At 42.7% G+C, this 16623-nt stretch overlaps 1 protein-coding gene across 2 annotated transcripts in view; it reads left to right on the forward strand.

Annotated features, from left to right (window-relative positions):
* Nucleotides 1–1435: 1435 nt before the first annotated feature.
* camkvl (CaM kinase-like vesicle-associated, like) overlaps nucleotides 1436–16623 on the forward strand; it is a 53806-nt gene continuing 38618 nt past the window's right edge. The window contains exons 1-2 of one of the 2 annotated variants that reach the window (XM_049582367.1): nucleotides 1436–1508; nucleotides 1597–1688. The gene's annotated coding sequence lies outside the window, so the exon portion shown is untranslated. Of the gene's footprint in view, nucleotides 1689–16623 lie in introns of both variants that reach the window. The other variant, XM_049582366.1, reaches the window with a different exon arrangement.

A 16623-nucleotide genomic window follows, 5' to 3' on the forward strand; every position in this document is an offset into this window, starting at 1 on the left:
CGTACATACATGACATGCATGATAAGCTGAAGTTTATCTGCAAACCCTGTGATGACAATTTGCCTAAACATGCACTCTAATGGTGGCTGTAAGCAGCGCAGAACCACAAGGAACCTTCACTGATTAGACTCTATGCTGATATTTCTATTATTCCAAGTTGTGTGTCACACACACTCACACACACACGCACACACACCTACCTTTGTACAAATGTATTTTCAGCAAATGGAAGCTGCAGCAAACTCAAGGTCTCTTGTGAATGTCTGTGGGAATAGACTGTAAGCACCTGGACAAAAAGGCATAACCGCGAGTGTGTGTGCGTGTGTGTGCGTGCGTGTGTGTGTGTGTGTGTGTGTGTGTGTGTGTGTGTTTGTGTGTGTGCGTATGTGAGATTTGGTAGAAGGCTGCTAGAACAGGAAAGAGATATCGTTGCCTCTGCATCAAACTCAACTTGCTCGCTCTGTCTCACACACACAAGACACACAAGCATTCACGTCTCTCCCTCTCTCTCTTTCTCTCCCCCTCAAAGACACACACACAATCTCACACACACACACACACACACACACACGCTCCACTAACAAGCATGTGCACAAGCATGCAACCTCACAGACACATAGAAACCCAGTAGTTAGTTCCTGCGTCATTACAGTAGCCATCTGTCAGCAGGCACACATACACCGACTTGGCTGTGTGGATGCACTCACACAAAAAAAACCACACACGCACACACAGACACATTGCATATTCACAAACGCGCACATTCAGCCAGGAAATATCTCACCCCGGTGACCCTTTCTGCCCTGCACGCCCTGCTAGTAGTCTGATGGATTTTTACATGAAGCATTACTTTCACGTGGATCAGTCTAAGAGGTGAAAGGTTCCCTCTCCCTATAGTTCTCTCATTTATTCTTCTCCTTCTCTGCTATTTCTCTCCATCCCTACCCACATGAATCTGTCTGTCTGCCTCTGCCAAAGGCTGATGTCATTGTCCACCAGCGTGCATCCAGTGTGTGAGATGAAATGATGAATGTTGAGGTATAATCCCAGGGTTTAATCCCGACCACTCCCAATCCGCTGCCTGCCTGCCTGCACACACACACACACACACACCGGACAGCCGGAGAAACTCTTCTGACGGACAGACACACAGACAGTGTGACAGTTTTGTTAAAACATTAAAAGATGCAGGGTTTGGTAAAGGGGGTGGGGTGGAGGAGGACACACATTTGGGCCCCCAGCAGCCTTTAATAATGATCTCACATTATTCAAATATGCCCACCTGCTAGGCACAGAGACAGAGAGGGAGACAGAGAGAGATAGGGATAGATAGATAGATAGAGAGAGAGAGAGAGAGAGAGAGAGAGAGAGAGAGATGAAAGATTATTTATTTCTCCTGGTGGGAGACAGTGAGTGAGTGAGAGTGAGTGGGAGGGAGGGCGGCAGTCAGAAACAAGCAAACTAATTCTCACCGAAGAACAGACAGTCGTGCCAGAGCAGGAGCTGCGGTTAGTTCACCTCTCTGACGCTCTTTGCACACCAACAAAGAAACGCTATTAGTGTTATTTTTTTTCTTCCTTTCTTCCTCGAGTCTAGGTAGCTGACAAGTACAGGACCAGAGTTTCCATTTTGGATAGGGGGGCTGCAAACACACGCACCCACACTTCTCCAAGCCGCGACAACTCAAGGTAAGGCACGCTGTATTAACTCAAAGCGCGGTGAATTCATTTCGCTTTAACAACTCGATGTTTAATCCCCTGCCGGCGGTGCAAAGCAGCCGATAAAGAGATATAAAAGAGATGTTTTCTGCCGCGCTGCTCCTGATGCTGATGGTGGTGATGGTGATGCGCGCTGTGCGGCCGCCGCGCGTAAAACAGCTGCAGTGAACATCTCCCAGCTGGCACAGAGAAAGCAGAGGGAAAAGTGTCTGGGTGTACATCGTGCCAACATAAAGTTAGACGTCTGCGATGTATAGAAAACTGACTTGTTCAGCTTTTGAGTGTAAATGAATGACTGTGTGGCTGGTGGAACCTGGCAGCACAGGAGCGAAACTTCTCCTTCTCCTTGTACTTTGGTGTTTTTATCCTTATCTAACATTTCTGTCATGTCCAGGCTTCCTGTGCAGCATCACAGCAAAAAAAGGATGGTTTCATGAGGGTAGTCACTCTCTCTTAAGTAGCAGGTTTTAACACCAGGATACTTGAAACCTCACATTTACAGCTCCTCATTAAAGTGAGTAATTTTACAATTACAGCTGGTCCACTTACTGTAGTCATTTTGTCCCATTGAGAAGTTCTCCTGGCAGAGTTATTGACTATGTCTGTGACAGTTTGGGAAGGAAATCTGAAGTCAAAGCAATGCGTTCACAGTTTCCTCCTCACACCTTCTCCCTTTCACTGCCTGATTCCGTGAAGCTGCATCATAGCGTTTCCAGTTATGCACTTGTTAATTATGCATTAAACAGTCCAGAAGCATCAGCCACTTTACTTTCTCCATACTAGGTCAGCATATTGACTGCAGGCTTATGTGGAATCAAGGCTGGCGCTATTAGGTTATTGAGATAACTGATAGCACGGTGAGCTCAAGTGCTATGCATGGGGCCGTGCTGTGTGTTTGGAGCATTGCTCATAGGGTGTCAGAGGAGGTAAATTTACAGTTTGAATAGTTTCACATAAACACATCAAAAGTGATTAACTGTTTAGCAAAGCCACAACAGAATGCATATCCTATTTCCTTTTTTTTTTTGCAATGAAAGCAGAGTCCACCCCCTACTGGCCTCATTAACTTGCTTTATATGAGCTTGTGCAATTTGATAAACGAGGAGAGGAGCAGAGAGAAGAGAAAACATCACAGAAAATCTAGTGTAGGCTACTACACTACTGCACCCCAGAGAGAGAGTAAAGGAGGCTGCTGAACTAAGAGAGCGAACAAAGTGGCAGAGGAAAAGAGGCTGGGGATGACAAAAGGGGGGCAGGCGAGAGAGAGAGAGAAAGAGGAAAAAAAAAAAGTGTGGAGAAAAAAAAAAGTGGTCTCTCACATATTCGTCTCGTTTGACTTGTGAGAGTTGTGCCCCGTATTTTCCCAACACAGTCTCTCTTTAGATGGGGAAGAAAAGCTCGCTCTGATTTTATGTAACGACAACGCTGCTCGCACAGTTCACACCTGTCTGCTTTGCTGTCAGCCTCACAACATGCACTGTCACATGATGGTTTCAACCACATCAGTCATCTGTGTGTTACCTGTGCAATTATCAGCCTCCACCTCTCCGATTTTAGCACTCATTATCCTACACTATCTATCTATCTATCTATCTATCTATCTATCTATCTCCCCGCCTTCTTTGTACCAGCCACTGTCCTGTAAGCCAACCTGTAAGCTGCAGTATTTTATGTTTGAACTCATCTCTGGAGACCTCATTTAGAGTTTGTATAAAGGCTGCAGCCTAAAGGACAAAAGGCTTTCAAATCATTTGTGTACTGTACTGTTCATGGCAAAAAAAAAATCTGCTATTCCACTGGACAAGCCAGATAACCGACAAGTCAACACACCACGCACATAATCAAACAAAGGTGGCCTCGGTGATACACTGTACGTGTGTGTTCAGTTGTGTGTGCACATGTACTTTATGTTTTGCCGTCACCAACTTGCTTTTTGTGTATGTGTGTGTGTGTGTGTGTGTGTGTGTGAATGGGAGATGCAGCTCAGGTTATAACCTTCATCTGCACTGTTAAGCCCGCTGCCTTTTAAAAGTCTGGGATTCATTTTTGGAGATTTTCAGCCGGCTGACCTCTGATGTGCACTCACTAGTCAGAAACAATTGGAGGATGAAGTTTATCAGAGGGCCAGATTTGTAAGTCATCTTAGAGTAAAATAATAACTTTGATAAAGCAGTTTTGTGAGATTGTGGTTTTATGTAACATATTAAATGCTGAGCAAACATGTTGAGTCACGATTGAAAATCTGCTTGCTTTTGACCTGCTTTTATGATTTAGTCCTGTTTGTTTGGTTGTGTCCCATTTTGAGAAGCACAAAACGCAAACAGATTTCCATCAGATTTGGGGGAAAAGTCAATGCAAGACCATCCGGTTCTCACCCCAACTTGCCAAATATCGCTGCTTTGTCAGTAGCTTTCACATCTAAATATGATGTACTAGATATCCTCCTGTGTCTATTTTTGATGTTCTGGCACACTGTGTCAATTTACGCTTGTTAAATGCATTGTGTCTTTTCAAAATGCGCTTGCGTTTTCACAGGAAATGTATAGTTTACTGCTCATTAGATGCATACAGTCTTCTTCAAAATATGCGTACATCATAGGTTGAGGGTAGAGTTAGAAGAAAACATCATGGTTTGGCTCAACATTAACACAGGAAGTGAACAGTGAGCTCGTGGGTGAAAGTCCTGTGTTCGTTGGACCCATCCACCTCCCCGCTTGCTAGTCCTATAGAGACTTTCCAGCTCTTTATATTATGTTGTTGCAGGTGGCATTACAAACTGATGCTGTCTCATGGTGTTACAAAGTGATGGTATAGCATACCATCGCAAAAAGGGGTGGTAATAGCTCAGTCCATAGGGACTTGGCTTAGGGACTGGTGGGTCATAGGTCAAGTCGCTCTATGGACCAAGCATGGACTGGTAGTGGTGACACAACCACCGAGGCCACCCCAAGCAAGGCACTGAACCCCCAACTGCCCAGGGTGCCTGTCCAAAGCAGCCCCCTCATTCTGACATCTCCACCTAATGCATGTATAGGTCTAGTTTGTGCTTGTGTGTGTATTCCAGGCCTGTGTGTATGACAACAGAGTGAAAAAAATTGAATTTCCCCTCAGGGATTAATAAAGTATATCTTCTTCTAAAAGGTGCCTTTTTGCGTCAGAGTCTGACGCCGAAATCGATGACAAAGCGACGGTATTTGATGAGTTGGGAATGAGAACAAGCTGTGAGCCAAGGATTATTATTTTTCGTGTGTGTCATCCAGGTGTGAAACCCAGAAAATTTCCCAATTTAGGTACTTAATGAACATTTTTTGCTATTTTGAACGACACACAGTGCACATAGTCAGACAAAGGTGGTTTTGGTGATACGTGTGTGTTCAGTTGTGTGAGCACGTGTACTTTTCCAACATTTTTCTGCTGGTGAAATACATTTTGAGGAGATGAAGCTTTGGTGGAGGTATTTACGCTCCAGCTGTTGTTGAACAAATTGAACATCATTAACAACTTACTCTACTGACTTCCATCTCCGTTTAACATAGTTTTAATTTACTGGCAGGCTGGATTTATTCAGTAAATAGGAAAATGCTGACATGCTTATATAATTAACGATCTTTAAGTGCCCGAGATCAATAAGCTTTCACATTTCCACCCTTTGAACTCAATTAAATGGAAGAGTGAGTTTTGACTACTTCCACCAGCCGCTCAACATCACTTGTATTGATTATCAAACAGTTCATCGAGGGTGAAGTATGTAGTTATTACAACACTGATCCAATACAAGTAGGTCTCAAGTAACGTCTGTGTGTGATGGGAAAACAGAGGAAAGGATGAGGATGGAAGAGACGAGTGATGTCCATGTTTACAGTAACATCGGCGGTATCGATCAGCCCACATATTTCTCTGAGTTGACTCACTGCAGTCTGAACAGAGAGGACAAAGGAAATGTACTATTTAAAACAGAAAGAACTTGAACTACAAGAAAAAAGCATGAATATTGCTTATTGGAAAGATCAGTCAATGCCGGAGAGAAAGAGCGTGGCGTGTCCGGCCACAGCCCAGCGGATAAAAGCCATTTTTTACAGATTTATGATTTCATCAATAGGAAACCTAATGCCAGGTTTGCGTGAATGCTGGTGCAATGCGGGCATCAATATTCCATTATAGTGTAATGGTATGCCATAATAGCTATTAACAGTGGATGTAGTAAACGCCCTCCGATTCTTCTGTGGTTGAATGTGAATGTTTCCCACTGAGATTCGGCTGCTGAGGCACAGGGAACAGGGAGTCCCAGGCTGCAATCTGCAACCACCATGTCCACAACCACAGAGTTTCCATCACAGCAGCCAGGATAGGTTACAGATGGTGGTTGTAGGAGATTAAGAGGTGCATCAATCCATCAACATGACTTTTCAAACCCTCTGTGTAATGTGACACAGCGTTCGGTCCCTGCCGCCATACTTGGTGGCAAGTAATGATCCATACATGCCCTGGGGGCTTGGAGATAACGTTGTTTTTTGACGAGGACTTGGCAAACATTGGCAACAAAAGTAGTGGTTAGACAGTGGAGCCATCAGTGCCAAGAGTAAAAAAAAAAAAAAAATCCAATCAAGACCTTGCTTATTTCCTCACACATCACCACCTATGTTACATAAACATGAGCTTCAGGATAAACTGCACACACAGCATATGTTTGTTTTTTCCGTTTACTGAGTTTGGTGCCAGAGGTTTCTCATGTCCTGCCCTCCTTGCTCATCTTCTGCCTTCCTGCTCTCACACGCTCCCATCTCATCTGCTCCGTCTCCTCCAGCTGAGCCCTCTGTCCTCTAGTGAACCACCAACATGCATCTATCTATCTATCTATCTATCTATCTATCTATCTATCTATCTATCTATCTACAACATTCAAAGTTACATGTATTTTATCCCCCCACTGATATAATGTTGTCGTGGAATATTCAATAAGCCAATAACCTTTTCATACATTGGCTTGTTTATGACATCATTTACCACAGGATCATTATTTCAGAAAGATGTTGCATGAACATAATAAATGCAAGTGGTTCACAAATTTGCATGCGTGTAGTTAGAATTGTAAACTGACACAGTAACCCCCCAATAACTCCATGCAAGACCAACCACAGTTGTCTGGAAGTATAATTCATTAAAATGGTATGCAAGTGTATGATGCCTTAAGAAGATTTTGCCGTATCATCTCAGAGACGAGAGATATGATCTAAGACATATGCAAATGGGAACACCAGTTAGCTGTAGGTGGGCTGTAAGAGGGACAGTGCACACATGGGTATATTTCAGGAAGGTACCAGGGTAGTAACAGAACACCAGCTATCATTGCGAGCCACAGCAGGCAGGAAGACTTACTCACTCATCTGTTTATCTTTGAAGCAGCGCCACTGATAGCCTGACCTTGCGTCAGAGTCTTACACATTTGTACTCACTGAGCAAGCAACATCTGTGGACGTCCAAGTCTAGTTGATATCATGTCCACAGACGTGATATCAACTAGACTTGGACGTCCACAGACGTTGCTTGCTCAGTGGGTAAGACCTGCTTCTGAACCTGACGTACAATGCTGCACCCGCCCCACCACTAGCACGTATGACCGTGTTCCACAACCCAACCTGACCGGTCAACACAAGATCTGCAGTTTGACTAGAAACCGCAAATCCTATAAAAGCCATGCAGTGGTGGATGAAGTACCTGAAAACCAAACTTAAGTAAAAGTATAGAGTTAGGATTGCTGCTTGTTCTTGCGATATTTCGGCCACGCTTTGGAAAGCAGAGCTAAATGGTAAACAAACATGGCAGCACACCAGTAAGGTAAGACAACACGTTTACACATCGTTTTCTATATGTTCTCTGACATTTATCCTAACGATATGAGGCGGTCTTTGTGGAAAAAAAGCTTGTTTAGTGGACTAACTTTGCACTTGAAGTATGCCCGTTCACTTACGTTTTAACAGGTCTGACGCAACTATGTGCCCCGGCTGTATCTAGGCTAACAGCTAACATGCTAACTATTATTTCTATGTCACTAGTCACTTGAAACAAATTTAGGACAATAGGAGACGGGTTGAAATAAATCGAAATTTCCCTTTAAGTTTCATAGATAATTTTACAATATTAAATGTACTTGAGTATTGAAAGTAAAAGTACAAGTAAATGCTATCAATAAAAAAGCAAGTGGTCAGAATTTTGAGAATTATGAAGATTATTTCTTCGTAAGATGTACACCACCTTCAAAATGGAGCCTACATTACACTTGAAAAAAAAAGAGATTTATTTTTACACAGCTTAAAGAAAATTTAAGATTTATGTAAGAAGATTTAAAAAACAAAATCCAGTTTTTCTTTTCTTCCCATTCCATCATTTTTCCGTCTGTCCCATCCTCGGCTCTCGTATTTGAGGTGGTGCGGAAGACAGAGCCGACACACAAAGTCAGCAGTCAGAAGATTAAAATGTAAAACATTAAATAACATTTTTACTCTTATTTTATCTGAATATATTTATCATGCAATACCCACAATCCAACCCATATATTGTGAAAATAAGGAAAAAAATACCAGCCGTGAATCACCTTTTTCACGGGTCACCTGCCAAATACCTGACTCACCGCAAGACTCTGGCTTGTTCATTAAGTCCCGCCCCTGGACGCAGACTGGCCAATCATAATGTAGCATCAGGCCAGCTCAGACCAGGGTCCGACAACAACACAGCTGTGCTCCATTGACTCTAATGCAATTGCTTCAGATTTCCTTCATTTTCAGGCTGGTTTTGTGGATTTGGAGCTAAATGTTGTGCCTGGGGCACGTCGTGTATTAATGATACTTGTTACCTGGAGAGGTTGGAAAAAGATATACGTTTCTTCCCTGTTCCAAAACCAAACCCTGAAAAGTGTAGGGTTAGCTAGCTAGCTACTGAAGATATAGCCTACTGAATGTATACACATGCTGCTTTTGCTTTTTAATGATTATAACAGTGAAACAAAGACCGACCCTGCTGTACAGGAACCAGTGAAGGGAAGCAGGGAAACTTTGCTGATGTCATCGCAGTGTGTGCAGATAAACGTTGTTTAACTTTCTGCAGAGAACCTGACCCATTTGACGGCAGAGGTCAAGGTGCTGGCAGCTGAACGGGGTCGAAGCCAAACACCGTTCATCTGCACACACTGTGATGCCACACAGCTGGTTCAATATCAGCAATGTTTCCCTTTATATTCATTGTCTTCTGTGGCGATCAGCAGTGATGTGGTGGTTCACTTTTACACTGTGATCTGTAGCCTATAGTTTGGCTTTAGCTTCTAACTATCTTTGTCTTTTTAACCTGTTGTTGCTGCTGAGTCAGTTTGACATCCTGGATATATCCTTCAAACACAGACTGTAGACCCCTCTGTCTGCTTCTCTCTGGAATCACTGTTTCATTATCCCAAAAATATGATAATATGTCTTCAGGGAGTGCAGTTAGTTACAGTGTGGGCTCCATGCTTACTGCGACAGCTTGTTGGACCATCACAAAGGGACAGGGCTCAGCAAAAGGTCAGTTAGCAGAAGATCTGAAACTTTATTGCCATACAACTTAGTTTGTTAGGGATCTGCTACAGTGTGGTCATGACAGAACAACAATCACACTAACACAGTAGCTTAAATATTTAGCTTGACTTCCCCCAAAAGAGCAGCCAATGTATAGCCGTATTGTAATTGGAGGCTATACAATATTTTGTTGCACATTTCTAAGCCAAGCTCTTTCCGGTTGTTGCTATTTCCCAGTATTACATAAACTGTTATGACAGTTAAAGTTACAAAACATCTACAATGGCAGAAATCCCAGATTGAGGTCACTGCCAAAATTTTATCAACTGATCCGTGGGCCAGGGATCTGTTTGACCAAATTTCAGCCAAATTCATTTGTAACTTTTTGAAATATTCTGCAGACAGTGAGACAAAGATGGGAGAACACATGCACCAAGCAACTTCACTGGCAGAGGTAATGAAAGACCTTCAGCATGTGTTACTACACGAACACAGAGACATCAGCGTGTCTCTCTCTCACACAAACAAACACACCATAAATGTGTTTTTTTAACTTGCACTGTTGCGGTGGGACAATAAACACCAAAGCCAAACTGTAGAGAAACTGTAAAACAAGAAACTCTGATTAAAGCAATGAATCAAATTCTATTGATGAGTCTGGTGCCTACAAGCAACATGTCCCAACACAACGCAGCCAGGGAGGAATTAAACTCATGAAATCTTCATGAAACCTTTATTATCACAGCTCAGGCCAGGGTAAGTCTTCACAAAGCTTTGCATACACATGGGTATGCACTCACAGAAATGCACCCGCAATTTACTATAATGCAAAGTGAGCTGTGTTGTGGCAGAGACTAACAGCTTGTTAGTTTTAAAGCGTTAGCGTGTAGAATTTAGAGGGATATATTGGCAGAAATGAAATGTAATAAATAATTTTCTTTGTGGAGTGGGTCCTTGTTCACGGAGTCCACCATGTCGCACCGCCATGTTTCTATGGTAGTCCAGAATAGACAAGCTAAACACTGGCTCCAGATAGGGCCATTCACATTTTTGCATTTTCACATAGGCCACAGTAGTTAGCAGCCCCTCCAAGATAAGAGCGCGGACACTTGGTCTGTTTATTTTGGAGAGGGTAAGACCGGATAATTCAGCTCCCTGTAAAAACCTCCTGAACATCTGGATCTTAAGTTATCAGAGAAAAAAAGTGAACACACATTAGCAGGTGCTGGGCTAGCAGCCTGTCACCAACATGCCAAACAGCATCAGAGAAACTGATTTATACATGAAACTGCTTTATTCAGTGAATCTTGAATACATTGTCACTCTGACCTCGTCACATATTGACGTTTTAGTCATGGACTTTCCACATCCACATACGACATGCAAGGTAGCATGTGTCCATTGGGTGTTTACGTTCTAGGACGTTGTGTTCTCTTCTTTCAAGATACTCTTCCGTTTTCACAGGAAATTAAACGTTTACATACAGTATCTTTCAAAATAAAAGCACTACATCAGTACAACACCACGAACTGACGTTTTTTTCCTTCAGTAACAAACACACGGCTGGGTTCAGGCAACAAAAATACATGGCTGGGTGTAGGAAAAAAGAACAGGGTTTGGCTTTAGAATCTTACGGGACGTGAACACCGCCAAGGTCGATGGTTGTTGGACCCTTCTACCACCATTCCCACCCGCCCCACTACGACTTTCAGCACCCTAACTGTAGTCCTTGTCCCGCCGCGTTTCCCCCTGACGACACCAGGCGCTGTTAAACTATAATGGCAACCGGCCGCATATCATGCTGACATTAAAGGACGTCTTTTTTCCTTGGTTTCTGACACTGCCCAAACACCAGATTTCAATGACTTTGGAGTGAGACCGGGCTTAATTATATCACCTGTTTTGTTTTGGAGAGAAAGAGACCTCTGCAGATAATTAGCTCACGGCAAAAACCTCCAGAACGTCTGGATCAGAAATAAGGGGAGCACACATTAAGTTATCAGAGAAAAAAGACTGAGCACACAATAGAGGCTGCTTGGCAAGCAGCCCATCTGCGACATCCAAAAGTGTAGGAGAAACTAATATTAGTAACATGAAACTGTTTTATTCAGTGTTTTCACCAGTTCAAATCACCAGGTCTGTTTTGTTTTGCAGAGGAGGAGACCTTTGCAGATAATCTTGCTCATGACAAAAATCTCCGGAACGTCTGGATTGGAAATAAGGGGAGCACACATAATATTATCACCGCAACATATAGAAGCTGCTTGGCAAGCAGCCCATTTGTAACGTCCCAAACAGTGTCGGAGAAATGAATATTTGTAATGGGAAGCTGATTTATTCAGTGTTTTCACCGTTTTTAATCACCTGGTTTGTTTTGGAGAGGAAGAGACCTCCTGGTAAAAACACTGAAGGAATTCTCAACAGGAGATGTTTCAGCTGGTTGCTATCTGCAATCCTCACCACTAGATGTCACTAAATTCCCCTAAATCTTACACACTGCTCCTTTAAGAAAATACATTTCCAATCATTTTTATGCAAACTAATGTTTTGTTTCAGAGAGGGTGAACAGAGGAAGCAAATGTCACTGAAATCTCCACAATATTGATTTATTTCCACTTGAAAGGTTGTCGCACACAAAATAAATAAAACAACGTTAAGGCTTTTTTTTTTGTTTTGTGTTCAGACATATGTAGCTTCATTTTACATTCATGGGATCTATTCATTTCACCCCACGTCTCATTTGCACCGAATTTCTTTTCAGCGTTTCAAAAGTTCACTTAAAATTACCTTGACAGACGGATGAGAAAACACAGCTGACCTTTGCTCGTTGGTGTCGGACGTCTGCTCTGAAACCTACCGAGTAGAAGAGTACGAAAAACAGACGAGAGATTTTTCCATGACCGGGAGTTTGGAGGCAGCATAATCATACAGATCAAAGATGTGTTGTTTTTTTTTGTTACGCTTTGTTGTAGGATACAGAATTAACTAGTATTCAAGGCCTTGTAAATACATATGTGGGGAGAAACAATGAATTAGTAATGAGTTATCCTATCCCCATGGCTCTCTGGTGTTAGAGGAAAGAAAGAGACAGAGACTGGAAGCAACAGAGAGAAAGGGAGGGGATAGAAAGAAAAGATAGATTAGAGGGGAAAAAGAGCAATGGCGATGGAGAGACAGAAAGAGTACTTCATTAAAGTGGCATCCATTACCAGAGCCTGTGTATGCTGTCCTCTCTGTCTCTGTGTCCTCATCTGTCATATCTCTATCTCCTCTTCCTCTTTTTTTCTCCCTTCCACTTTCTTAATGCTTCCTTTCTTGGCCTCTCTTTCTCTCTGCCACCTTTCCATTTCCTCTCAGACCATCTCTCACTTCCCCGTGCCTCTGTGTTTTCATCTGTTCTCCACCTCTCCTTGTTTATTTCTGTCATTAGACTGTTGTGTGAATGACTGCGGTGGCCTTTCGTGAAAGAGGAATTAGGAACAGAAAGAGGAGACGGCAAAAGCGTCCTGGTGTAGTTTTCCTTCCTCCAAATAGCCCTCTGGAGGCCAGGCAGCGTACTCTAACATACTCCACCTGGCCCAATTTCATGTTATCTGAGTCCACTCACCTGTTAATTGGGGTTTTTCCTCATGCTGGCCCAGACTGAACAGAGCTAAATTTGGAGCTCTTGGCTGTCCCGCCTCACTGTTTCTTTGACTTCAGCAGAAAAGTGTGGCTAAAACTGGGCTAGAATCTGGGCCAGCGAACAGTAGCTAGGACACAGATCAGACAAAATGACATAAAACGTACAAATGAAACCCATAAAATACTATACAAGAGCCTAATCCTGCTTACTGTTCTAATAATGAAGATAAAAAATAGAGGGACAGAACTAATTATAACTTCAGCATCAGCGCTATCATTATGAGTAGCAGTCACTTATTGCTTGCTCGTTATATTCGTCATTGGGATTTATCATTTGTTCTTCCTCCACCATCACCCCTTACGTAACACCCCAAGCTGTTGTAAAGATGGATCCAACAAGCCACTGCTTTATCAGGCCTTCAACTGTGGCTCCCCGTCGCATCATAATGATGACTGCCAAAACTACTACCCCTCATCTTCTGGTAGCCGTTCCCCTGAACAGCGATATACTGTAGCTACGGCAAGCTAAGAACAGCTGCGGCACAGCATTTTTTAATTGAAAACAATTATGGTGGGGACTTTGCACCAGGGGGAATGGTTAGTGTAGAGGGAGACAGATACAGGCAATTAAACATAGTGGGAAAATAAGGTACATTTGAAATGCTTTTTTCAGGGAAGTGCTAAGTGTCAGGAGTCTCCACATTCTCCACCTTGGCTGAACACGGATGGATTTCGTCCTTTCTTTTGATGCTGCTTTAAATAGTAAATATAGGTATCAGGGAGAGTTTCTGTGGCTGCAGAGAGTTTGGCGGGTGAAAATCTCTGTCCGCTCTAGCAAAGAGAACCATAGAGAGGACAAGATAGAGGGGGGAAAGAAAAAGAGGTCAGAACTGATCCGGATTTATTGGCTCAGCTGGTCATAAAGGAGGCTTTATCCTCACATTGCATTATGCAAGCCAAGATCTCTGTTAGCTACAGGTGAAGGATGACTGCTTTGCAGACACACATTCTCCCAGTCTCTCTGTCTCTCTCTCTCTCATCTTCGTCCTCCCTCCCCCCTCTCTGTGTATTTCTCTCTGTCACAGGATGGATGAGTTTAATACTGAGGTGGTTAGAAACAAAGGCAGATTTCCTCACTGAAGTGCATTCTTTACTCTGCCTGACTCGTGGAATGAAAATCAAGCCTCGTCCTCAGATCCTGCCACACCTCTGTTTCCTCACCCTCTGGTCTTTGCCTTCTCCTTACTCCCCCTCTTCTTCCCTGTGCTCTCTCTTTCTCACTGTGTGCTATTACAAAGGCATCCCACTGACTGCTTAAATGCATCTAGCCATCTGTACGAGATAACCTTTTGATAGATGTGGATGATAATAAATATGCTCAGCCTCGATGTCTTTCACTCATTCCATCACATACAGTATTCTCTCACTTGATGCCAGATGCTCGTGCAGACAGGACCGACCCAGCCGAGGCACCTCAGGCAGGATCTAAAAACACTTCCAAAACAGAAAACACAGTCTCCTCTGAAAATCACATCTTTAAAGAAATGACCAAAATAGAACTACTATCTGGTGCAGCCCTGGATATTGTTGGCCTCACTCATTCATGAAGCGCAAGCTCATAAGTTTACACTTTCACTGATGACAAATTGGCAACATCCAACTTCCAAATGTTGCCACATGCAGCATGGTTTGTACTTTTATTACTGTAAATTCATAAATAATGTATATATGACCACACACAAGTATGTGCTAGTCGTTGAGTGACTGAATATATCAGCATGCTCGACGGATTATTCGCAAACAAAATCCAAAAAAACCCCTCAGAAATAGTGACAGGCGGTCTATATGCTGGCCTTTGAAGAGATATGGTACTGAGAAATTGGGAAACAAGTGTCAGTGGGGGGCAGGATTGTGTGGGGTTAGAGGAGATAGCCATTCCAGTCTACTCCATCAAAAAAGAGAGCTAGAAAAGCAATAGCAAGAAAAAAACTGTTGAGAAAAAGCAGCTAAATAGGAGAAAAGCTAGAGCATGCTCTGCCTTTGCTCTGACCTGGTTCCAGTTAATCCGCCTACTTTACACGATGAACATTACCTCCACACTGTATTTATAGAGCCTTTTGCTGTGTGTTTTTGTGTGTAAGCCGATGTGTATATGAATGTGATTTTTTTTATGTGTGGCCATGATTGTAGAGCAAATGCATTAGTCCATGTCATATGTCATATAGGGGCAGGGGGTCTGATAGCACAGTTTGAAGGAAAAGAACTGTTAAACCTCTGTTAGCAACAACCCGGCAATCCGTAAGCCTGAGTGTTGGAGCCATTGTGGAAGGACGGATGTTTGTTCCAAGAAAATTCTACACTGAAATTACTTTCTTTTGAAAACACCAGGGGTACTTTCTCTTGATAAAGTCAGAAATGTATTCTAATTTAATACTTAATTATTGATAGCAAAACATTCTGAACTTTAAAGACAGGAAATGCTGGCTTGATTGGCAGGTGCCTTTGGCTGCATTCAGACCGGCTTTGGCTTTGCTTGGAAGAAAACATTTGAATGAAGCCAGTGCGGCCACGTCGTGGGAGTGTTAGGGCAGAGCGCTAATGCAAAAGTTTGTTAAGCAAAAAGTCAAGACGTTCTCACGCTGCCCTCGTCACATATCGCTGTTTGGTCATGGACTTTCCACGTCTGTGTATGACATGAAAAGTACCTTGGATGCATTGATTGTTGACGTTCTGCGACGCTTTGTCTAGGTCTGCCTGTTACATGCATTGTCTTCTTTCAATATACACTTCCATTTTCACAGGAAATTTACCATTTACATACTCTCTTTTTCAAAATAAATGCAATATGTCAGTACAACAACACAAATTGACATTTTGTTTCCCTTCAACAACTAATGCACATGGTTAGGTTTAGGAAAAAATAACAGGGTTTGGCTAAATCATCTTATGGGAAGCTAACACCACTCTCCTGGGTGGAAGTTGATGTTTGTTGGAACCATCCACCCTACTTAGACTTTCGCCGTCTTAACTTCATTCTTGTCCCACCGAGTTTCCCCCTGATGCCGCCAAGCGTTGTTAAACTCTACCGATGACTCTACTGCAAGTCACCGCCTAAGTGCTGGATTTCGACCATTTCGGAGTGAGACCAGGTTGAAAAAGTAGAATCTGGCCCAACTTTTGCAGCAGTGCAATGCAATATCATCCAGCAAAGCCATGGCCAATGTCTATTCTGTGGCAGGACAGCCATTAGTAACGTAGACGGGACAAACATTTTCCAAATTGGGCCCTTCATTGAAACCCACTCAAAGATTAATTGACATAGTTAAAATCAAAATCAAAATAAGTCATTAAGACCTTGAGAATTAGCTCAGAAATTTTTTTTTTTTTCAGTAACTGTCAGTATAAAGACATACATTCTCCAAATGCCCGAGGATTCTGGTCTGTGTTTATAAAGTTTCGTGAGGCTGTGATTACCTCACAGGTCTCAGTAGGTCATTTTATACAATGAAGTGAAATTGCAAAAAATGGTCTCACTCCAGTGAAACTGCTACTATGGGGACTAACATAATCACACATAAATACAATGGGCCTTAATGAATTCAGTCTCAGTTTTTCAGTCGTACCCAATTTATGCAATTTGAAGACTGTTAGGGACCCCAGGAAAAGTGGCATTCCCATTTAAATTTTTTTTTGTTCCATTGCCTCACTTGTGAGCATTATATAGCCCCTCGCGACAT

Source organism: Epinephelus fuscoguttatus, linkage group LG7 (assembly GCF_011397635.1).
Source record: "Epinephelus fuscoguttatus linkage group LG7, E.fuscoguttatus.final_Chr_v1".
NCBI lineage: Eukaryota > Metazoa > Chordata > Actinopteri > Perciformes > Serranidae > Epinephelus > Epinephelus fuscoguttatus.